This window comes from Gymnoscopelus braueri (assembly GCF_963280865.1).
Source record: "Gymnoscopelus braueri genome assembly, chromosome: 22".
In the NCBI taxonomy this organism is placed as follows: Eukaryota; Metazoa; Chordata; class Actinopteri; order Myctophiformes; family Myctophidae; genus Gymnoscopelus; species Gymnoscopelus braueri.
This window is the reverse complement of record NC_137624.1, coordinates 600,001-625,000: the sequence shown is the minus strand read 5'-3', so window position 1 is coordinate 625,000 and position 25,000 is coordinate 600,001. Positions and strand designations below refer to the sequence as shown.

Genomic DNA, 25,000 nt, shown 5'->3' with positions numbered 1-25,000 from the left:
AGAGAGAGAGAGAGAGAGAGAGAGAGAGAGAGGGAGAGAATTAGACCGATGTGGTCGGTGGTCCGATTTTTTTATCATCATTAATGTAGCCTACCCTACCTACACTTGCATTTTAGAACGTTCAAACTACCATTACTAGAACTACCCAGTAGAACAAGTGAACTGCACAACAGCTGTCTGTCTCATTGATTGTCAGTGGCAGCGCATGCATGTGCACATCAAAATCACACTACAAAACCCGACATTTGATCAACAACAAAATATAGATTAATACATTTGACAACATACAGCCAACATCCCAAAATGGAGTCTTAATATCCAGCAAGTAGCCTAATATAAATTAATAACTGCAAACAAATTACAAGTTTAGGCTATCAAATAAATCAATATCCTACAAAAGTAGAGATAAGCTGTGACCTCACCGGCGCTCTGATGGACAATAAATAAATAATCCTTTTGCAAATTCTCTTGTCAATAATGATACAAATGGAACGTTTATTTCAGCAGCTAGAGTTTGACATTGTTTGAGTGCACAGCGCAGCTCCTCGTTTAAGTTAATCGTCTTCACCCGCTGCTGCGCAACAGAAGATCTCCGCCAGGGCACTATATTATATTTATATATTATATTTATATGATTTAAAAAAATCAACTTAAGTCATTATTAGTGCAAGTTCATAGGTGGACACAATAGGGACATTTGGGCACCTCAATATAAAATTGGCTATTTAAGTATCTACATATAAATGCATTTTAGTGGGTACTTTTTTTTTTTTTTACCCTTTAACGGGAATTCCCGGGAAGCCCGGGAAAAGGTCTGAAAATTCCCGGGAATTAAAATTTGCTATTTCCCGGAAAATGTTAAACCCTAATCCACAGCCTGCGTTTTTCAGTGCATATTTCAGCTTGGAATAAAGAGCTTTAAAATGCTACCTCCAACCGCTCTGTATACCTGAGATCACTGCTGCTTTTGATCTATTGATTAATAAAAAATAAAGTGCAATGAAAACATATTTGTTTAGTTTTTTTCGATTAATTGATTCATCTAGCTATTTGTTGAGTTCTCATACGCATTTGTCATTTGTCAAGTGGCATTAGGCATTGTAAATAGAGGGTGTATGAAATGAAAGCCTGCCAGGTACTTATAACAAGGAGTTAATAAAGTGACCACCATGGATGGAGCTCTATCTCTTTGATCTCTGCTCTGCCCTGATAGGCGGGTGCAAATATGGTTTGACCCAAAAAAAAATGTAACAAAAGGTTTCTCAATGGTTTATTGTAGTATCAGGTGTACTTAATAACATATCAAAAGTCTACCAAAATCTGATCATTAGAAATGTCAAATTTCCAAGATGGCCGCCACCAGTTCCTTAAAAGACCATTACTCCTTCATTATTTGCCCTACACAAGTAATTATGGTGCCTAACCCCATGTTTTGGTGATCTAGGAATCCAATTAGCATATATACATTATAGTCAAGTGATTTTAAGTACAATTAAATATTGAAGCAATTGGTTATAAGCATATTTAACAATGTAATTGGACATTTCTCTTTTCTACACGCCATAATGCCCAGGATTGGTGAATTCATCACCTATATACATGTAATTCACATTCTGTTGAAGCTTTCAAAATTTCTTTGGATACCAATAAGGATTAAATTCATTATTACTGGGTGGTACTGTGACATTTGTAAAAACATGGCTGCCAAGTGATCGACTGGGAATATTACACAAATCTTGGAAGAAATTCCTTACCGAGAAATGTCTTCACCAATTTGTTTGTAAAGGTGTCTGGTTCCCAAACCGGGGGTCCCCCAAATGATTTTGGGGGGTCCCCAGATGGTTAGCTTAATGTGCAACATTGTTTTCTCACTCAACAGTAAACAAACCAACATACAGTATAAGTGTATACAGGGTATCTGCACATTTCTAAAGTTACAATTTAATTACTCTTAAGACTATTTTATCTATATATATATTATCTCAAATATTAGGTAAGAAAGAGGCAAACATTGTGAAAATAGCCGATGTACAAGCTCACAACGCTACACTCAGTAGGAAAAAATGGCCACTTGTGGGCCTAGAGAGGGTGTGCAAGTCAGTACAGAGCTATCACAACATGTATCTAGTGTCTTCTACTGGGTGGTGGAGGAGTGTGGCATGGATAAGGTTCAGATTTGCTTGTCACAGACATCTCCTTATTCCTGTGAGTAGTTGTGTGAAGTTTTAGTGCAAAATTAATTTCACATGTCTTTGTTTTGTGATTGGTACTGCTGGCAATAAGCTTGAACCATGATCTTTTTTTCTGGATAATTGTAACAGCAAGAAGGTAAGTATAGGGGACAGCCCATGACGCCCTGGGCTCCAGTCTCCCCATAGAATCCCAATCTAACCGACCTCCACGCCCATAAGGGGCTGTGTCCCTGCTGCTATCCAACAAACAAGCATTGCTTTCGGCATACCCCAATTTTTTGTTCTGGAGCTGTTCTGGAGAGGGGAGAGGACGCTCTGAGCCATAATGATAAGTCACTGGGGGCCCCTGGGAATATTAATGGTCAGCCACCACCAACTCTCCTGTGAGCCAGTCCGACATAGACACCCTTGTCTGCCTGACACACAGTCATGCACCACCACGTGGAGGTCTTACAATGGGGGGGGGGGGGGGGGGGGGTGTTGAACGATACATGAAAGTTTATCTTTCATGTGTCATTCGCAGAACTGTCTTCGTTGAAATGGTGTATCATTTCTGTTGGAGGTTTTGCACATCGGTCATGGGGGAGATCAGAAGCATCAGGGTCTCCTTGGCTCCTAACTTTGCTTTGAAAAATAAATATTCTCGTGTATGTAGGGGAGGAGTTATGAAGTTCCTGTGGGGTGGGTAAGGGGAGGGGTGCAGAGAGATGGGTTCAAAATGCAAGAAATAGTTTTTGGGTGGGGTGTATAGTCAAAGATGAATTTAGTTTGGGCAATATTGAAAACAATACTACAGTCAGTGCCTATTGACTTTGTCGTTTCTCATGTGTATATCACTTGCCTCATTTGCCTCACCCGCTCGTGCAGTAAATTTAGTTCCAAATACTACCACGAGGTGGCTCTTTGGAGTCACTTTTTTGTTTCAGACAGACAGACAGACAGACAGACAGACAGACAGACAGACAGACAGATAGATGTCTTATATTATTATTATTAATAATAATAATAATAACTATAACAATAATTAAGTGTGCTTAGAGCGTTTACATTTTGATTGGGTTTTCTGTTCAGCGTCGGGCTTTGGAGTCACTTTTTTTTGTTTCAAACAGACAGACAGACAGACAGACAGACAGATAGACAGACAGATGAGATGTGAGTCCTGACCTGGGAGTCATAAAAAAAATAGCAGATCTACAAGCTCACAATGCCTGGCGTGTGTGTGTGATTATAATTATAATTATAATTAATATAATATACTATTATATACTACTAATATATACTACTATACGCGTCGTGTAGGCCTACTTGTAGATTGGCAATTTTCTTTTTTTTTCTCGCATCAATTGCTGTGTAGTATTTAACTTACTTCTTTCTATTGTTTTGAAAATGCTCAGTTAGTGTAGTGGTGAAAGCTGATGTCCACTGATTTTACGGCCCGCGTTCGAATCCCACGCTATGAACAAGTATAACTGCTATTTTTGAATTTATATCGTAAAATCAATGTTAATGTAACTCTGAGAGTGTACAAATGTTGTACACTCTCAGAGTTACACCCCTGGGGGTCCCCGGACCCCACTTTGAGAACCAATGGTCTACTAGAAGCGCTCTCTCACAGAGAGAGAGAGAGAGAGAGAACCCACAGACAGAAAAGTCTGTCTGTGGGTTTTATGAATATTAATCCATTATACATACATTACACACATATATATATATATATATATATATATATATATATATATATATATATATATATATATACACACTGGCCAATACAAACTAATAGACGAGATACTGTATCATATTCACCATTTATCTTCATCTTCCAGCATTTTATTGATTAAGGACAGGACATTTTAAATTCAGCTCAAATATCAGTTGGCTATGTAGTAGGCCTACACGTTTAAAATGAATAACTGGGCTGTTTCATTTACAGAGGAAAGAGGTACAATACTACTCTTCCTCGGCTTTTTGGGGGAAGGGCTGGGGGAAGGAACACAGCGTAGAGCCAAGCTGACCACACAGCGTTTGGTTTGGGTCATGCTCATTACTCAAGACGTAGTGCCAGTGCCACGGCTGGAAGCGGCACATTCCCCAACAGCAGAAATGAAACTGCCGTGCTCAAATGTTTTACTTAAGTAAAAGTATCAATACTGCAATGTAGAATTAGCCTACTCTGAATTAGCCTTCATAGAATAACCGGTTAATAGAAATAACGAAATAACGGTTAATAGGGGCAGATAGGAGCGTTGACGCCCGTTACTTTATTTTATTTATTTATTAATGCAGGAGCGCGAGGTAATAAATGTCACATCGTGTACTGTATGCAACAGACATGATATCTCTCTGTCTTTCTAGGAAGTTAAGAGTTAAATATATATTTAAATAATTTAATATAGCAACATTAGGCTATTTCAAAATGCTTAATTATTTTATTCCCTCAGTGCCACTGAAACACCACCACAGAAATAAACAAACAAACAATTAGTCAATTCAAATGAGCTATGGCATGAGAAAAAATACGTTTACATTTTCCAAAGCAAGTGTCAAAACATAATACAAAAGTGTAAAGTAAAGTATGTACAGTTTGGAGAGGATACAGTAACTAGTAACTAATATATTCTTGCTGTCTGCTGTGGGCTGTAGGCAGCTGTAGACAGCTGTAGGCAGTAGACTGCTGCTGCCCCTAGTGGCACAGAGTGGAAATAACACATGCCCTGCGTGACACGCATGAGAAGCAAGAAAAAAAACGACAAAGTCAATAGGCAATGACTGTATATTGCATTCGACAATATTCTCTGCCACCACCTTCTGCAAATTGTGACTATTAGTTGTGTTGTGTTTTGAGGATATCTTAAAGCCTTGTTCCAGTAAAAAATAAATATAAGTTGTTGGACATTTATTATATAATTAGTTAAGTTAACTTGAAAGGGGTGACCATTTCAGAGGGTGTTAATAGAGTCTCAAACAAAATATAGGATTTCACAATTATCTAATTGTATCTCTGCAATTTGGACAAGTCCAATGGATTCCCAGGCCCCCAAAACATGGGGTTAGACACAAAAAGTACTTGTTTAGGATAAATAATGAAGGAATTAAGCTATTTTAACGTTTTTTTGGCCATCTTGGACGCCATCTTGAAAATAACACCTTAAAAGTGGTCAAACTTTGGTAGACTTTTAGTATGTTATTCAGGACACCACATACTACAAAAAACTGTTGAGAAACCTTTTGTTCCAATTTCTTTTGGGTAAGGTGCTTTTTTTTCATATATGCACCCGCCTATGAAGAGTTAACGAGCATAGTTTTTTCTTCTGAAAATCTAAATCAAACTACAATAATAAGGACTGTCTATCTGTCACCCTAACATATGTGTGAAGGATATAACATGTAAGCAAGCTGTGACACTTACATGGAATGTTACATTAGTTACATTGTTTATTTTGCTTACTTTGCAACTGTCTGCTAGTTTAATTGTTTTATTGGCTTAAGCAGATGGAGTATTGTTTTTATTCAGTGTTATTAAGACCATTTAAAAAATGGTCTTAAGTAATGTAAAATATACATGATGTGATCATGCACGGTACATCATTATCAGACTTAATTTTAACCTTCAACTTTTTGTTAATAAAAATGATATACAGGTTTTGTAGCAATGTGTAGCAATTGTAGGAATGACCTTAATTTTCGAATGTTTAAGCATGTTCTAATCATGTATACTTTACTTTAAAACATTTTCCAAATATTTTATTGTTTTCATGACAAAATCTTGCCCCCCCCCCTCCTGACAGAGGATCGCCTATGCATTCACTCCTATGATATGTGACCAGAGGGTGTCCGAGTCATGGTGGATAGCAACGGTTACTAAGCTAGCATTGAGTCGCCAAAGGCAGCACAATAGCTAACATACATATACAGAGATGTTTTTACCTGTAGCAGAGACTTCAGTAACATCACCTGGATCATCCTGCTGCCCTCCAACCTACACACACACACACACACACACACACACACACACACACACACACACACACACACACACACACACACACACACACACACACACACACACACACACACACACACACACACACACACATATTATTAGTCTTCTAGTGAAGTAGGTCCATGAATCCAATACAGTACAACATTAATTTCACCATTAAATATACTAAAAGGGCCATATGATTCTTTTATGTTTAGCTCGCTGTCTACACTGTCATATACCATATACTTTACATTAGTAAAGTGTGTTCCCCAAACGCACAACACACACACGCACGCACGCACGCACGCACGCACGCACGCACGCACGCACGCACGCACGCACGCACGCACACACACACACACACACACACACACACACACACACACACACACACACACACACACACACACACACACACACACACACACACACACACACACACACACACACACACACACACACAATCTCTCTCACCCTGCAGTGGGCGAGCCCAGGGCGGGGTAGATTCCAGGAACAGGGATTTTTCCCATGATGAACAGCATGACTTCTGACCTCTGGTACACAGGAAGTGTGCTGGCGAAGGAACCTGTCAACATAACACAACAGGACGCACTAAAAAAGGGGGTTTCACCCAGGGACCAAAGCTACAAAAAAGGTTTTGTTTAACCATTTCCACTCACCTCTCTCCACACAATTCTTTTTTTTTTCTCCAAGTTGTATTAGTTAGAATATTTGAAAATTGCAGACAGTATGAATATGAATTATTCATACTGAATTATTATGACGAACAGTATCAATTATGAAGGGGTAATGGTGGTTGTAATGAGGGGGAAAACAAATTATTTCCATCAGCCAGTTCTGTATTTTTCTTTTTAACCCGAGAATTTATATTTTCCTTTATATTTTCCTTTATATTTTCCTTTATATTTTCCTTTATATTTTCCTTTATATTTTCCGGCTACCATTGAAAATGAATGATAGCCTGTAGCTTTGTATCCCGTGCAAACACAGTGTTAGAAGTAATTGTGAATGAAAACGTACCTATAGTTTTGATGACAGCCTCCTGCAGCTGTCTCTCCTCGGCCTCACACGCTGTGTGTGTGGTTGTGCTGGTGTTGTTTGTGTCTTTGTGTGTTGTGCGTCCGTGGCCGTGGTAGGTTCCCGTCAGCTGATAGTCCACACTCAGTCTCAGCTGCTTCAGAAGAGTGTTGAACACCTCTAACACCGTAGGACCTGCAACACACACGCGCACGCACACGCACATACAAGCCCAAGTCACAGCAGTACATTGGGTGAGGAAAGACGGAGCTCTACAAATTAAAATGGTGATAAGATTATTCCCTTCACAGTCTCTCAATCCACTCTTCAGCAATCTTCAGCACACACGCACACGCAGACACACAAAAGGCCTGAAATAGGGCTGAAGTGGTTAATGTTTTTTGACTATGCTAGCTCCTCTTGGTACTCCAACACCTCAGTGTCACTGAAGACTAAGCTTCAAATCTCCCAAAACAAACTGATTCGACTACTTCTCGGACTGGGGCCCATGACCCACCTCTCTCCCACTCACTTTGCCAGCCTAGGCTGGCTCAGGGTGGAAGACAGGGTTAAACAACTAAAAATGGGACTGGTCTTCAAAATTGTAAATGCAGATTTGCCCGAAATGCCCCCTATACCCGCATATCTGTATAAATACCTCGAAAAAGTTAGTGACACCCACAGCCACGAAACTAGAGGGAGCGTAAACAACAATCTGGTACCACCCACCCATAAAACAAACATGGGCAAATTCTCCTTCTATAGCACAGCCACCAAGGAATGGAATAGTCTAACCCCATCCCTCAAAAAATGCAGTTCGCTGGGCTCATTCAAAACAGCCCTAAAAACTCATCTTTCTGGAGGCCTAAAGAGGAGCTAGTACCAGTTTCCCTGTAGACAGACAACCCCCCCCCCCCTCCTCTTTTTTGTACATATTTTTGTATTTTTTCATGCTTTTTTTTGTACATAGTGGTATTTTTTCTGTATTATCTGTATTTTCATGTTGATTTTTGAACTGTTTGGTTGCTACTATATATGTCTATGAAATTAATTCAAGGACCCCAACGGAAACAAGTCCGCAAGGACTTTTTTGGCCGGACCTTTTAGACAAAAGCATTATAAATGTAACTGTGTTGTTTTACATTCTTTTGCCTAATACAAATTTCAATCAATCAATCAATCAATGTATGTTTTGTGATAATAATCTAAATCTGCAAAGTAACTAAGTTTTCAAATAATTGTAGTGGAGTAAAAGTACAATATTTGCCTCTGATGTAGTGGAGTAGAAGTAAAAGTACTGAAAATTGGAAACACTCCAGTAAAGTAAAAAATCCTCAAAATTGTACTTAAGTACAGTACTTGAGTAAATGTACTTAGTTACTTTACACCACTGCAACACACACACACACACAGTGTCACAGTCCGCTCCTCGGGCCGTGGACTGTGACTTTATTATTTGGACCTTGAATGCCCATATATGGTGTTGGACTCTTAAGGGCTGTTCTTTAGGCCTGTTTAGGCCGTTGTTCATTTTGTTCTGTATTTGTCTTGTATTGTTGTAACTCTGTTGCCTTTTTGCCTTGGTTTTCTGTACTCTTATTTTGTAGTATCGTTCCAATTGTTTCCTGTCTGCCCCTGTAATTCTGTACCTGCCTTGTCTAACCAGTCTTGTGATTTGTCTGTGGTTCCACCTGTGTCCTCTTAGTCCCCCATTGATTGATTGATTGACATTTTTATTAGGCAAAAGAATGTAAAACAACACAGTTACATTTATAATACTTTTGTCTAAAAGGTCCGACCAAAAAAGTCCTTGCGGACTTGTTGCCGTTGAGGTCCTTGGTATTAATTTCATAGACATATAGTAGCAACCAAACAGTTCAAATATCAACATAAAAATACAGAGAAAAATACCACTATGTACCAAAAAAAAGGCATGAAAAAAAATATATATACAAAAAAAGGGGAGGGGGGTCGTCTGTCTACCGGGAAACTGGTACTACCTCCTCTTATGGCCTCCAGAAAGATGAGTTTTTAGGGCTGTTTTAAATGAGCCCAGCAAACTGCATTTTTTGAGGGATGGGGTTAGACTATTCCATACCTTGGTGGCCGTGCTGTAGAAGGAGAATTTGCCCATGTTTGTTTTATGGGTGGGTGGTACCAGATTGTTGTTTACGCTCCCTCTAGTTTCGTGACTGTGGGTGTCACTAACTTTTTGGAGGTATTTAGACAGATATGCGGGTATAGGGGGCATTTCGGGCAAATCTGCATTTACAATTTTGAAGACCAGTCCCATTTTTTGTTGTTTAACCCTGTCTTCCACCCTGAGCCAGCCTAGGCTGGCAAAGTGAGTGGGAGAGAGGTGGGTCATGGACCCCAGTCCGAGAAGTCGTGCTTTCACCTGTCAGGTATTTGTCAAGAATACATCCCAAATAGGTAATCTCTTCTTTGCTAGAGATGATTGTGTCATCGACTTTGACCCCCAGCCTATCCTAGTGTTGATTGTCTGTTGTGTTCACCTGTGTCCTGTTAATCCCCTGTCTATTTAAGTTAGTTCCCTGTTGGTTCGTTGCATATAGTTGTGTGAGTTTATGTTAGTCCTTGCCTCGTTGTTGCCTTGTATTTAGTTCACCTAGCTTTCCCAGTTTAGTTTTCCCCTTACTCCCTCCTTATTCTGACTGCCTAACTGTGTATTGACTTTGCCTGTACCTGGACTTTGATTACTGCCTACTCCTCTTGTTTGGTGTTAATAAACACTTTAATTTGAGCTGCTCTGCCTCCATTACACACATTGCCTCCTGGGGAAGGTATGTTGAAGGTAAGATGAAAAACATCCGAATTGGACACAGCAATGAAGAGCATGCACTCTCTGCTGCTACTGACATAAAAATGCTGTTTGCTGGCTCACACAGCTGTTCTGTATCCAGTGCAATTAGCTAAACTCACACACCTGCCTTAACTAACGACCTCTTCTCATCAAGAGGACCTAAAGTCACAGTGGCCTCTTCTTGTCAAGAGGGCCTTTCAATATAAGGGTACTTTTGTCTTTCAAAATAAAGCCATTCTAAGCAACATAACAGCAAACAATAAAAATCACATTATAAGACAAGACACTCCCCGCTTGACCTTTATGAGGTCACCATCTTATCTTTTACACTGCGGGTTCTGAATATGAGTCCTCTGTAGGTATTCCTGAATTTGCCTCCACTGTTTTGGTGTAGACATCCTTGTCTGTGAAGTCTCCTTGAGGGCGTGAGACTACAGCCTTCTTGCTGAACCTGAATAGACTGTCATGCGACTCCCCGCCATGACAGGTTTTCTCGTTAACGTGCGTGAAGCACTGGCCCGGGATGCATGGCTGTTACGTGAAAGCCGCTGTCGCATTCCTCACACTTTACTGCATTTTTGCAGTCCTTTGCTAGATGAGAGGCCGAGGACACACATTTGAAACATATTCCTTTTTCCATGAGAAAGGCCTTCCTGTCCGAGAGTGTTTTATCTCTGAATGTCCTGCACTTCCTCAGTGGATGTGGAAGGTCGTGGATTGGGCATGTTATACGTGGATCATTGTCGCTTTTCACAAGGTTGTTTGCATCAGTTTCTGCTGTGGAGACATCGGTCTGGTGAACCGTGATTGGATAGCTGGAGCCTTGACTTTTAAAGGTAGGTCTGTCTGTTTTTGCAGGTGCAGTGTCACTGCTGGAAAGAAAAAAGCTTGGGTCGTTACGCTTTCGTGCTTCGTAACAGACAAACCCGGCAAAATACTGAAATGGAGGGTAACAGCCGCCATTTTCCTCCTTCCATTTGGAGCCGGTAGACATCCATTTTTCTTGGAGCCCGTAAGGTAGCTTCTCGACAATGGGGTTTATGCCCCGTGGAGTGTCCAAATATGACAGCCCCCTGAGGTATCCGTCCTCATTTGCACCCTGGAGCTCCATGAGCAGATCTCCTAGGTCTTGTAGCTTTTTGTGGTCTTTCGCCGTCACTCGTGGGAAGTCATCCAGGCGCTTGAAAAGAGAGTTCTCCAATATTTCGGGAGCTGCATAACATTCACGGAGTCTTTCCCATGCCTTCTGAAGAGCTGCTGCTGGGTTGTTTACATGCACGGAGCGCATTCGTTTGACATGTCCGCTGGATTCCTTACCAAGCCACCTTGTCATTAAATCCAATTCCTCTGTTGCTGTGAGGCCTAACCCTCTGATAGCGTTGGTGTAGGATGAGTGCCAAGCACGGTAGTTTTCAGGCCTGTCATCGAACTGATATAGGCTTGAGCTCACCAAGTCTCGCCGAGCCAGGAAGTTTGCCAGTGGTTCAGTGGTGGGTGCCTTGGCATTAGCTGCTGGTGTACCTTGGGGGGTGTGATATATGGTACTCTGTGTTCGACTAAGAGTACTGCACTAACCTGTTCTATGATCGACTGCTCATGTCTGTTCATTCATTTCCCCTACGTTCTCAGTAAAACTGAAGCTGCTGCTACAAACTGCTCGCAAGTGTGTTGTCCAGTTATTATCTTAAAGAACCCATTCAAAACTATAACATGGTGTCAGAAGTGGCCGGATCTTCACTCGACGCACGTCGATCTCACAGAGAGTTATAAAAACCCAGAGGATTTGCGGAGCGAGCGAGTGAGGAACGCTTTGTTGTTGCTAACGCTAGCATTAGCATGGAGCAGCTCAAACCACCGTCATCGCTGCTACTCACTGGAAACCTGGCCGAGAATTGGCGCAGGTGGGAACAGCGTTTTCAACTGTATATGACAGCCACTGGAGCAATCGAAAAGGATGAAAAAATTAAAGTTGCCATACTGTTACACACTATTGGAGAAGATGCTTTGGATGTATTCAATACGTTTACATTTGCTGATGGAGAGGATGAGAAAATGGATGAAATCATCAAGGCATTTGAAAAGTATTGCAGCCCACAGAAAAATGTTGTTTTTGAACGGCACCAGTTCTGGTCTCATGCTATGGCAGATGGGATAACAGTGGACAAGTTTGTCACAGAACTGCGCCAGAAGAGCAAAAACTGTGAGTTTGGAATAAGTGACACTGAAATGATAAGAGACAAGTTGGTATTCAGCTTGAATAATGCCTCTCTGAAAGAAAGGCTACTAAGGGAGAAGGATTTAACCCTTGAGAAAGCAGTAGGCTTGTGCAGAGCATCAGAAGCTGCAAGGAGCCAGATGCAAGCTATGCAAACAACACATGCTGTGGGTGAATCACATGTGCAAGCCATGAATAGAGCTCCAGCACACACAGAGAAAGGAACACCTTACCAATACAGAAAGACAGAAAAGAAAAACAGAGAGTGGAGTGCACAATGCAACAAGTGTGGGAGGACACATGAACCGCGCCAGTGTCCTGCTTATGGTGCTGCATGCCACAAATGTAACAAGCAAAACCATTTTGCGAAGATGTGTGCCACACCAACTGACAGGACCGGCACCCCAACCAACAGAACAGTGACAAAACGTGGTGTCCACGACCTAGAGGTAGAGACAGAGATAGACTCACTGTTTATACAGTAGGTACTGTGTCATGTGTGGAAGTGAATGCAGTCACTGAAAGTAAAGACACGGCATGGTACACTATGGCCAGTGTTATGAATGTCCCGGTCAAATTCAAGATTGACACAGGAGCGGATGGAAACGTGCTGCCTATGTCCATTGTAGAGACATTCCCAGGTCGCATCCAGCTACAGCCCACGAGAACAGTGCTGGTGGCTTATGGAGGGAACCGTCTGAAACCTGAAGGTACTGTGTCACTGATGTGTGAAACTGCTAAGGCTAAAGCCAAGCTTGATTTCTACGTGATCAACCAGTCAGCCGTGCCAATCATGGGCAGAGAGGCAAGTGAGGTACTGCGGCTTGTGAAACGAATTGATGCACTTGAGAAGAGACTTCCAGCCACAAAACAGGAGCTGAGGAGAACTCCAGCCACAAAAGAGGAGTTGTTGGAGATGTATCCATCAGTCTTCAGCGGGCTGGGTGAGTTCCCAGGTGTACATCACATACACACTGACCCCAAAGTTACACCTGTGGTGCATGGGTGCAGGAAAATTCCTCTTGCTGTCATGGACAGGCTGAAAGTCACACTGCGACACCTAGTGGAAGCAGATGTAATAACCCCTGTAAATGACCCAACAGAATGGGTGAGCAGTTTGATGATCACAGAAAAAAAGAACGGATCACTAAGGGTGTGCTTGGACCCTCGTGACCTGAACAAGGCCATAAAGAGGCAACATTACTCTATTCCCACTCCAGAAGATGTCCGCTGCAAACTTGCAGGGAAATCCATCTTCACCATTCTGGATGAGAAGGACGGATATTGGCAGGTGAAGCTGGATGGGCCATCATCTGAGCTGTGCACATTCAACACACCATGGGGCCGGTACCGCTTTAAGAGACTGCCATTTGGCATTAAGTCAGCCAGCGAAGTGTTTCAGCAGAAGAACTGTGAGACCTTCGGCAACATTGAAGGTGTACATGTCATAGCAGATGACATGATAATCGCCGCATCATCAGACCAGGAGCACGCTGAAATCCTCCAGCAAGTCATGAAGAGGGCACAAGCTGCCAATGTCAAATTCAACAAGGACAAAATCCAATTCAAAGTCAACACAGTGAGGTACATGGGCCACATCATCACACCAGAGGGTGTTAAACCAGATGATGCAAAGGTGACAGCCATCGCCAACATGCCGGCACCAGAGGACAAGAAAGGTTTACAGAGACTGTTAGGCATGACAAGATACTTAGCCCAATACATTCCAGGGGAAGCTACAATAACAGCACCTCTGAGACAGCTGCTGAGGAAGGATGCAGCATGGCAGTGGGCCCATGAACATAATGCAGCACTGGAAAGCCTGAAGGTTGCTCTCATTCGAGCCCCAAGTCTCAAGTTTTATGACCAGCACAAACCCTTGATAATCCAAGCAGATGCATCCAAAGATGGACTGGGGGCGTGTCTTCTACAGGAAAGCTGCCCGCTGAGCTATGCCTCCCGAGCATTGTCAGACACAGAGAAAAACTATGCTCAAATAGAAAAAGAGCTGTTGGCAATTGTGTTTGCAGCCAAGCGGTTCCACCAATACATATATGGGAAGACAGTGAGTGTGCAGTCAGATCACAAGCCTCTTGAAGTCATCTTTAAGAAACATATGAGCAAAGCACCTGCTAGATTGCAGCGGATGCTTCTCCAGTTGCAATGCTATGATCTGGAGATTGTGTACACTCCAGGAAAAGACATGCATGTTGCCGACACACTCTCTCGTGCAGTGGTGAAAGGGCGAGTTGATGACCTCACTGAGAACCTGTTCGAGGAGAAAGTGGTGTAAGCGATGGAGGCCACAGATGCGTTGAGTGAAAACATGCTCAAGCAACTCCAGGAAGCAACTGCAGCAGACAAAGTGTTACAGGCAGTGATGCAAGCACACCAGAAGGGCTGGCCAGAGAGAAGACAACGCTGCGACAGCATATTACACCAATACTGGCCGATGCGTCACACATTGAGCATCAGAGATGGTGTAGTAATGACGACAGACAAGATCATCATTCCTCAGAGCATGAGAGCAGTCATCATGGACAAATTACACCTTGCACACCAAGGTATCCAGCGAATGAAAGCCCATGCCAGGAAGGTCCTGTACTGGCCAGGAATGGCGCAAGACATAGAGAAGAAGGTAGAAATGTGTGCCACATGTCAGCAAATGCAGCCACAAAACCAAAAAGAACCTCTCCAGTCACATGAGATACCAGAACTGCCATGGTTGAAACTGGGGACTGACATATTTGAGCTGCATGGACAACCCTATCTCGTGATTGTAGACTACCTGACTAAGTACCCAGAAGTGCTAAACCTACCAGACAAGACTGCCCACTCAGTCATACAAAAGATGAAGTCAGTCTTCGCCAGACATGGGATCCCCAAAGAGTTGGTGAGTGATCATGTGCCTTTTGCAAGCTGTGAGATGCAGAAGTTTGCTGCAGAATGGGGCATCAAGCTCACACACTCTAGCCCAGGATACCCACAGTCCAATGGACTTGCAGAGAACATGGTCAAAATTGTGAAACGTGCACTTAAGAAAGCAGCACAAACAGGGACTGACCCACATCTGGCTTTACTGTCATTGAGAAACACACCGGTGACAGGCCTAGATGTCTCCCCAGCACAGATGTTAATGGGACGTGTCCTGAGAAGCCCACTGCCGTGCACTAGTGCAGTGTTGCAACCCTCCACCCCAAGTAACATCCACGACAGACTCCAACACCTGCAGACACAACGGCAGCAGTACTACAATGTGGGAGCCAAACCACTACCTCAACTGACTCCTGGAACCACAGTACACATGAAGACAAGGCAAGGCTGGAAACCTGCTGTCGTGTTGAGCAAGAGAGGAGAGCCACGCTCTTACAGTGTGGAATCACCGGCAGGCGTGATCTTCAGAAGGAACAGACGTCACCTGAGGACAATTCATCCAAGTCTGCTTGAGAATGCTGATCCTGAGTCCGTCGACCAGCCAGAGACTCTGCGGGACGAGCTACCTACTTCTGAGGCCCAGCAGAACCAGGCCTCCCAGTCCAGCTCGGGCGACTCCCCTACACACCGCACCAGATCTGGGAGAGCTGTCGTTCCACCTGTAAGGTACAGAGACTATGTCACGAGCCAACGCTGAAAGTTGAGCTCCACCGGTGGGCCATGTTCTGGAACCTCTGGCCCCACACGAACAATGACTTTTGCACACTGAGTGTTGTTTACTTCTATTATTGCCAAGTCCTATTTTGTTACCTATGTCTGCTAAGTTAAAAGCTCAAAGGACAGAAAAAAAAAAAAAAAAAGGAAAAAAAAGGAAAAGAAGGTGGAATATCTGTGAAGGGAAATGTGAATGCATTTTACATTGTTTTTGTTTGTCAGCTATTTGGGAAGAGAGATGAATGATTTTGCTAATTCTTGTTCAGCATTTCAAAAGTTAATATTTTCCTTAAGAAAGGAGGATGTGATATATGGTACTCTGTGTTCGACTAAGAGTACTGCACTAACCTGTTCTATGATCGACTGCTCATGTCTGTTCATTCATTTCCCCTACGTTCTCAGTAAAACTGAAGCTGCTGCTACAAACTGCTCGCAAGTGTGTTGTCCAGTTATTATCTTAAAGAACCCATTCAAAACTATAACAGGGGGTGTACGGTAGGGCGGAAGCGTTCAACTTAGAGTAATCCCTGCTTGAATGTCCCTTATAATCATGCTCTCTTTTAGGGGACTTGTATTCCATTTTAACAGGACGTGGTGTGCTTGTATCTTTGATTCTGTGTTCGACTAACACTTGTTTGCTGCCGGATTTAGCGTGTTGTGGTGCGCTATCTCTTGGGGGGGCTGGGCCTTGCTGTGTCGGTGGAGAAATGACAGTTGTGCTTGGCTGTGTCGGAGTATTGGCGTCGACACAGTCTTGCGGTGGAGAATTCGCCTTTGCGGATGGCTGATTACCAGATGAGCTTAATTTTTTTTGAGATCTTACAAACTCACTTGTCCGCTCCATTTTATCCTCTTCTGAGATAGCGTCTAACACCATAGGGTCATGGAAGACTTCGTCCATCTCCAAAACTATTGCCTCTGCAACAGCTGCGTCTGCTTCACGCTTGAAAGAGAGCACTCCCATTTCAGCTTCGAGTTTAGCTGTTGCAAATTGTAATTTTGCTTCCATAGCAGCCTTTTCTTTTTGCAAATCTGCTTCCATAGCAGCCTTTTGCTGGTGCATATCTGCTTCCATAGCAGCCTTTTGCTGGTGCATATCTGCTTCCATAGCAGCCTTTTCCATCTTGAGTTCAGCTTCTTGTGTTGCATATTCTGCTCTTACTTTGGCAGCCTCCGCTCTTCCACGGGCGCGTGCAGCTGCACTGGCCGATGAGCTTGATGTCCGTAAGCTCCTCCCGCTTGAAGTTGAAGCTGTGTCACTTTTCTTCGATGCCATCTCCCTTCGCTTGGCAACACCAGTTGAAGTATGCATTTTTACTCTGCTGTTCCTGCCAAAGTGTATGCTGAACTTCAGCTCAACAGCGAGCTAAACTCCACTTCCCATAGAAAGAATGACAGAGTCGTGACGTAGGACTTGTTCTTTTTACTGAAGATTCTTCATTCATTACAGGTCATGGAGTAAAAACTGGAAACAAACGTAACATACAATGTATCATGAGATGTTGTCCTGTTACAGTGGCTTGTAAATACAATCATTTTTTAATACAAAATAACCATTAACTGCCATTTTTAACATTAACTTATTGTCTTAGTTAAGCATACATGAAATTACCACAACAACATGAAATTATAGCTTCCACATGAATTCTAACTTACAGCATTGCCTCCTGGGGAAGGTATGTTGAAGGTAAGATGAAAAACATCCGAATTGGACACAGCAATGAAGAGCATGCACTCTCTGCTGCTACTGACATAAAAATGCTGTTTGCTGGCTCACACAGCTGTTCTGTATCCAGTGCAATTAGCTAAACTCACACACCTGCCTTAACTAACGACCTCTTCTCATCAAGAGGACCTAAAGTCACAGTGGCCTCTTCTTGTCAAGAGGGCCTTTCAATATAAGGGTACTTTTGTCTTTCAAAGCAACATAACAGCAAACAATAAAAATCACATTATAAGACAAGACACATGGATTAGGTCCATGAATCCAATACAGTATTAATTTCACCGTTGAATATACTGAAAGGACCATATAATAATACATATATTTGTTTATGTTTAGCTCACTGCCATGCTACACTGCCATGTATACTGTATACTTTACTTTACTGCTGAGTGACATTGTCCAGTTGTCTTGACATTCCAAGAAGCCATTGGTTTCGATTCATTTCTGTATGGTACTGTATGCAAATTGTATTCAATGGGCTAAACATGCAATAACACCAGCATGGTCCTTAGTTACTATATACTGAAAACAGTTAACACAATTGAAGCTGGACTTAACAGGTCAAATTGCAAATTGAACCAAAATTGTAATTAGATTGAAATTAAAACAAATGATATTGTTCCCCTAGCGTTCAGCCCTAACGCTCAAGACACACACACACAAACACACACGCACGCACGCACACACGCACGCACGCACACACACACACACACATACATTTGAAATATTTATTTATGTCCACATAATGAGAAGTACAGGAGTACAAAGGACATAAACACTGCCAGTGCAGTTAGATGAAGGGAAAACAGTTAGTTACAAAGCGCATGTAAAGCAGAGCAACGTTACATACAAAACAAAAGATGGCATACTTGACAAACACATCGGGCAACAATCATGGGTAAAGGAAGCAACGCCTCCTCCAAATTGAGCGGCTTCCTATAATAGCTGATATTGAGCAGTACCTTGCTAATTGTTTAGCCCTCCTTTTGGAGAGGCCGGCCATTTGCAGGCCTCTTACAACCAACTTGTGCACGTGCCCTAGACTACCAAAGATAAAAACCAAAAGTTTACATCTGTAGCCTAGCTGAGAGATGGTCTGCTCTAGCTGATGATATTTTAGCACTTTGGTTAGGAAGGCTTCCTCTAAGCTGTAATCAAAAGTACAGCCGACCTCGAGAATGAACACCTCCCTATGGTTTTCATTAACAACAATGACATCAGGGGTGTTAGCTGAAATGTTAGAGAACACAGAATCATCGTTACACAGGTTAAACATGCTCGGCTTCACAGTAGAATGCTTATACAGCATGATGGAGGACCTGAAAATAGAAGTGATATCTTTAGATATCAAATCCACTATTCTGTCATGCCTACTTATGTAGAGTCCCCTGTATACATGGCACCCATTTAAGATGTGGGACATGGTTTCAGCTATTTGTTCATGACCATGATGTATACAGTGAGGAGCATGGTTGCCTGGAAACCAGATGGAGAGGTTAAGTTTAGATGGTAAAACCTGCAGCCTCGCTTTCAGAGTAAAGATAATAATGCATTCGTCTAAAGCAACATTTAGCACAGAGTGCGAGACAGAGTGGTCCGCAGCGGGGAGACATGCAGTCTTCCCTTGCAACCTCAGTTCAGTCCAATGCTGCCGCTGCCTTTGCTGTTGTGCCCATAAGAGGCGACCTCGGGCATTAGTCAGTGGGAGTTGGTGTTCTGTTCCACACACCGTCATAGATGCTCTGACAGAGATACTGGGGTCAGATATAAAGTCCTCCGAGACAGCCATCGCCTCTGAGTTAGACCCTACCCACTTCAAGGTAACATCAGCCCAACAGCACAGATCGTTTAAGTCCGGCCAGTCTGACCACACACCGAAGCCGGCACACACACACACACACACACACACACACACACACACACACACACACAGACACACACAGACACACACACACACACACACACACACACACACACACACATACACACACACACCTGGACCTACCTACTGAGCCGCTGGCCTCTATAACAGCAGCTTCAGACAGAACCTGGACGATGCCCGCTCTGACCGAGGCTGAGCTCCTACTGTTGGCATCCAGATGACCCAGTAACTGCTGGATGACCAGGTGAGAGTGCTGAGACTGAAACACACACACACACACACACACACACACACACACACACACACACACACACACACACACACACACACACACACGCACATGCACGCACTCAGCCACGCACACACACACAGACGCACACACGCACACACTCATGCAGGCAAACACATACGGTATGTGGACACACGCATGTGCAGACACATGCAAGCACACACAGGCAGACAGAGAGAAAACTTTCAATTTCAGTCAGTCAGTCAATTAGTCAATTGTATTTACCGGTATGTTGTGTCAGAGAATAAGTTGTCTCAAGACTCTATTATTGCAATTAAGAGGCCCTGTGGCTATTATATTGTATTTAATAAACAAGGCATTCTCAATGTAACGTTTTTTTCTAAAAAAAAATACGTTGTTTCAGCTACTTTTATTGTGTATTTCTCCCACGGTAGCTTTGCTGTATTTCGTACTATTTAGTAGTTGGTAGCTACCAGTACCTAAGCTATGCTTTCAAAGTAGTATACTATTTAGTAGTTGATAGCTGCCTAAGCTATGCTTTCAAAGTAGCTTCCCCAACACTGCGCGTGTGTGTGTGTGTGTGTGTGTGTGTGTGCGTGTGCGTGTGCGTGTGTGTGTGTGCTCGCGTGTGTGTGCGTGAGTGATAATACTAACCTGAATGGAGAACATAATGATTTTAAAACAGTGCACAGCAAACGTCTTCCCCTCCCACAGTCCATGGCTGTCCAGATGCCTGCAGAGACACACAGTGGTAATATCACAGTGGTAATATGTAATGCACAATTCATGCTTGTTTTGAGTGAACAATGCATCACACTATATGTCTCACAACATTCTGAGTTTTAAGCATCCATACTAGTGTCTTCCAACCGACCAACAGCCAGTGGTGGACAAAGTACTCAACTCCAGTACTTGAGTCAAAGTATAGATACTACTGGCCAGATATTACTACAAGTGAACGTTTCTCTGTCAAATTTACTTGAGTTAAAGTACTAGAGTGCTTTGCCACCACTACATTTTATGAAGGTGTCTGACCATACATTTTTCACATTTTTGTCGGTCGACACACTGTGTGTGTGTGTGTGTGTGTGTGTGTGTGTGTGTGTGTGTGTGTGTGTCTCTCACATTAACACAGGTCTCACAGCGGTTGTGATGTGTCCATATGCAGCTCTGCTCAGCAGCTCTCTGAGACATCTCTCTGTCAACTCTGATGGACTGTCCTTACCACTACACACACACACACACACACACGCACACGCACATGCACATAGGCACACACAAAGACATACAGAGGGCGAATAAGAACATTTTCAACAAGTAGGAAAAAAACAACAACAGAAAACATTGTAAACCAACCATTTAAACCAACATTTGAATTTCACAGATCAAATTCTACTAGTTCTATCAAGGGATGTTTGCACATCAACTACGTGTAGACTACAGATCCCACAGCCATGGCAAAAATAAACAGCTTAAAATTGGTCAAAACATCAACCTTGTCACTCCCTGCACATGTCAATGGTCAATGCTCATGTGCAAGTTTAGATTTACTGGTCAACCCACTGAGGATAAAACATGTTTTGAGATCAGAGAGCAGTTGAGACAGAAGGAGGAATGGAATGCATTGTATCCAATGGAATACAAGCACCTTAAAGACCACTAATCCATGTGTGCATTGCACTGTTGTTATGTACTGACTGATTTAATGTGAGTGAGTAGTTTAGCAGGGAGCTTATTGGTTCCAGCCTTGGGGAGAGGGACATTTTAAAGGCCTGTTTTCCACAGGTCCTGTGGGCTTTCCTCTAAGATTTATAATGTTTGAAAGAAGTCTTCAGTGACTTCAGTGAGTACTCTGTTTTCCAAACAGACATTAAAGATTGGTGTTAAAATCTGACATGACTGCGTGGTTTTAAGGGTCTCATATGTCACCCCATCTATGCCACTGGCTTTACAGTTAGGGAGGCCATGTAAAACAGCCTGTACCTCTTCAACTGTAAAGTGCTCTGTGTTGTGGAGGAATGTGGGTTCAGGTGGTGGCACACGCACATCCCTGTGCCAAGGAGGGGGTGGGAGATCACCATTACGCCCGTGATCTTTACATTTATTGTCATAAAAAGACTGTATGACTGCAATGTCACTGGGTCAGGGAGGCGGGTTGGGGTATTCACTGTTGTTCAAGATCACCTGGATCGCCTTTGATCTCCTGTTCTGCCAGAGATCAGCCAGCTACACACAAGCACACACGCACGCACACACACACACACAGGTACGTACGTGTCAGCAGTGTGCTGCAGGTTGAACAGCAAAGAGGGGACTATCTTGTCCATGTGTTGAGGTTCCCAGATGTTAGCCTGCAGCTCATCACTGACCGTCTTCCTCACCACGCCCTGAAGACCCCTGATACCTGACACACGCAGCCTGCACACACAAAGACCACCAACAGTAACATTTACAGGCTCTGTGCAGAACTGTGGGCAAGGCAAGGCAGTTTTATTCGTATAGCAGGTTTCAATCCAATGACATCAGGATGCATAAAACAAACAAAGTAAAACACAATATACGCAATTGTGCAGAAGAGAAACTGTAGTCCCAGGTTTCTACAAGGTGCAGCAGTGGTGTAAAGTAATTAAGTACATTTACTCAAGTACAGTACTTAAGTACAATCTTTAGGTACTTTTACTTTACTGTAGTATTTCCAATTGTCTATACTTTTACTTGTACTCCACTACATCTCAGAGGTAAATATTGTACTTTTACTCCACTACAACTATTTAAAAAATTGAGTTGCTAGTTACTTTGCAGATATAAATTATTACTTTATAAAACCTACATTAACCACTTTAGCCCTATTTTATACACAGGCTATTTGAAAATAGCTGATCTACAAGCTCACAACGCATCACGACGTGTTGTGAGCTTGTAGATCTGCTATTTTCAAACATTTTAGTACTTTTACTTTTGGTACTTTTACTTCTGGTACTTTAAGTAATTTTTTATACCAATACTTTTGCACTTTTACTCAAGTAAATTTTGCCTTTTACTTGTAACGGAGTAATTCTACATTGCAGTATTGATACTTTTACTTAAGTAAAACATTTGAGTGCTTTTTTCACCACTGAGGTGCAGTGCTGGCGCCAGACAGTGAGCAGCATTCCTCATGGGGGATCAGCATTTATTTTATTTTCATCGGCGGGGGGATTTATTTATGTTCAGGCTATATAGCAAATGCTCTTACTATATGTCAGTAATGTCACATAGCTCAAGAACACAATGATGCACTGAAAAACATGTAAAATGATAAAACATCATACAAGTGAAATGAAAAACGAATTAGGCTATTAAATCAAAACACTAGTGTTTACTTGGAAAAGATTTATTCATTCAGAATGAAATAATTCAGATCCAACCCAACTGTTTATAAGGGCGCTAAATAAATGTAATCCTTGTTCCTGTGAACTGGAAGAGAATATTCCAATCAGACCAGATTAGAATATTCTCTTCCAAATGATTTACATGAAGTAGTTTTATTCTGATATCATTCTGAATATTAGTGGCATGTTTCGGTAAACGCAGTCAGAGGTGCAAAGCACTCATTATGCCGATTAGTAAGCTTTCTTCAGACTGATGTAGCCTAATCGTAAGGACAGTTTTCATCTATAGTATTCCATACAAAAAAACACTACCACAGTTATCGTATCACATTCATTTAACTAGTCGCCACTTTCAATGGAGGGAGGGGAAAAAAGAAGAAAAATCTAACTGCATCTCCTCAGCAGGAGTGAGTAATTGAGTGAGTGAAGATTTCAGGACCACGGACAGTCCTCAGTGTCTAACACACATGAGGTGAATTCATTTTAACAGTGCATAATTATCATCTAAAACCCACCAGACCTATGTGTTTTATGTATTCATTTCACTTCACCATTACAGCTGAAGGCAGTACCGTTCCTTTTGCATTATTATAAAAACAAATATATACAGCAGATCTACAAGCTCCTAGGCTTGTAGATCTGCTATTTCCACTACTTTTGTGTGACACTCTTGTATGATGACGTAGGCTGTTTAAATATGGCCGCCAAATGCTCCCCATGGCACCGGCACTGACAAGCTGACATGTTTCCTGTTCCTGTTCATGTTCCCATAGCTTCTTTAGATTGGCTCAGCAACAGATTTGAACAGGAAGCACATGTGAATGAGTCATGTGTTTCCTTGTTCAAATCTGCCGCAGAGCCAATCAAAGGAGGCTATGGGGTTAATTTTCAGATGGATGGATGGATGGATGGATGTCTTACTCGTTACGGGTGTCAGGGTCCTGGTTGGATGAGTGACACATCTCACTGAATCGACAGACGAAGAAGTCGTAACTACGGTGATACGATGCTGTGTCCTCCTCGATGTTGGCAAACTTCACAAACTACACACATGCACACACGCACGCACGCACGCACGCACACACACACACACACACACACACACACACAGAGAATGGTTAGTAGTATAAAAGTGTAGGCAGTACAGGAGAGAATGAATGAATGAATGAATGAATGAATGAGTAAGAGAAGGACAGCAGATAGATGGATGGATGATAGATGGAATGGATGGATGGATGAATGGATGGATGGATGGATGGATGGATGGATGGAGTGAAGGACCGATAAAGAGGTTGAATCTGAGTAAGCTCCCATTCATGTGATAAATCTTTCTAATCTGAGTGTCCATGTGTAATCTCTAAGCCTTGATTTCCATGTCCCATTATGTGTGTGTGTGTGTGTGTGTGTGCGTGTGCGTGTGCGTGTGCGTGTGCGTGTGCGTGTGCGTGTGTGTGTGTGTGTGTGTGTGTGAAAGAGAGAGAGAGAGAGAGAGAGAGAGAGAGAGACAGAGAGAGAGAGAGAGAGAGAGAGAGAGAGAGAGAGAGAGAGAGAGAGAGAGAGAGAGAGAGAGACCAGGCATATGAGTACTATATTTAAGTGCGGCTGGAAGAGAATTGCACACAACATGCAATACAATTCATGAGCCTGACAGTCTAAATACATTTGTAGCACAACATGGGACAAAGTCACTGTGTTGCAATTACAACTAAGTCAACTCTTGGCTCTCGAGTCCCAAGTCATGTCCCAAGTCTAAGACAGGCAAGTCCCAAGTAAAGTACAAGTCCCAAACCTATTGTTTTGAGTCCCAAACAAGTCCTAAGCTTGTTGGAAGGTATCAAGTGACTTTTGGCAAGTGAAGTCATGAGTCAA

General features: G+C 42.5%; 1 pseudogene across 1 annotated transcript in view; it reads right to left on the bottom strand.

Moving 5' to 3' along the window:
* Nucleotides 1-25,000, bottom strand: part of LOC308078270 (protein EFR3 homolog B-like) — a 49,906-nt pseudogene that overhangs the window by 11,785 nt on the left and 13,121 nt on the right. Inside the window, exons 6-13 of the transcript in view lie at nucleotides 24,053-24,174; nucleotides 22,023-22,178; nucleotides 20,886-20,987; nucleotides 20,415-20,493; nucleotides 19,634-19,769; nucleotides 7,219-7,410; nucleotides 6,652-6,763; nucleotides 6,120-6,171 (exon numbers count right to left, since the gene is read on the bottom strand). The product of the transcript in view is annotated as a protein EFR3 homolog B-like (transcript). The remainder of the gene's footprint in view (nucleotides 1-6,119; nucleotides 6,172-6,651; nucleotides 6,764-7,218; nucleotides 7,411-19,633; nucleotides 19,770-20,414; nucleotides 20,494-20,885; nucleotides 20,988-22,022; nucleotides 22,179-24,052; nucleotides 24,175-25,000) is intronic.